This window comes from Rhea americana, unplaced genomic scaffold (genome assembly GCF_003343005.1).
Source record: "Rhea americana isolate MKP2758 unplaced genomic scaffold, rheAme1 scaffold_296, whole genome shotgun sequence".
Taxonomy (NCBI): domain Eukaryota; kingdom Metazoa; phylum Chordata; class Aves; order Rheiformes; family Rheidae; genus Rhea; species Rhea americana.
Genome location: NW_028186419.1, coordinates 608,006 through 608,533, shown reverse-complemented (window position 1 = coordinate 608,533; position 528 = coordinate 608,006).

Sequence of the window (528 nt, the reverse complement as noted above, 5' to 3'; positions counted from 1 at the left end):
CTGGCCTCAAGGGTGCTGATCTGCAAAGCACTGCTGGGACACTTCAAGCTGTTTTTAAAGGACACGCRTTAGTGAGAGGCCACTGGGTAACTTAAGTGCACGTAAGTGACACGGACTGAGGCTCTTCTGTGCGGTCCCCTGGGAAAACCACCTCGGCCCTGTGTCAGCAGGGATCTGAGAGAAGGGTTGGGGCCTATCCCCTGGGGCTGGCTGTGCGCAGGGACCGCGCGGACAGCCTGGAGGGGGTTTCCTATGCACCCAGCAGCACCGTCAGAGCTACTGTCACTCGCTCACCCGGAGCGCCAGTTGTCAGGAAATCTTAGCGAGGGGGCCAAAGTCTGCCTTTCTCATCAGATAAAAAGAAAACGTGTCTGGGAAACCTCAGCCGCACCGTAACCTTAGTTAACTTTGTTAATTTTTAGCACTGCGATTACTATTTAGCACTATGAATTAACATAAAATAAGTTATATTCAGATTATATACAACATACACTGTGTCTGCAAGTATTGAATACACTTACAGGATGT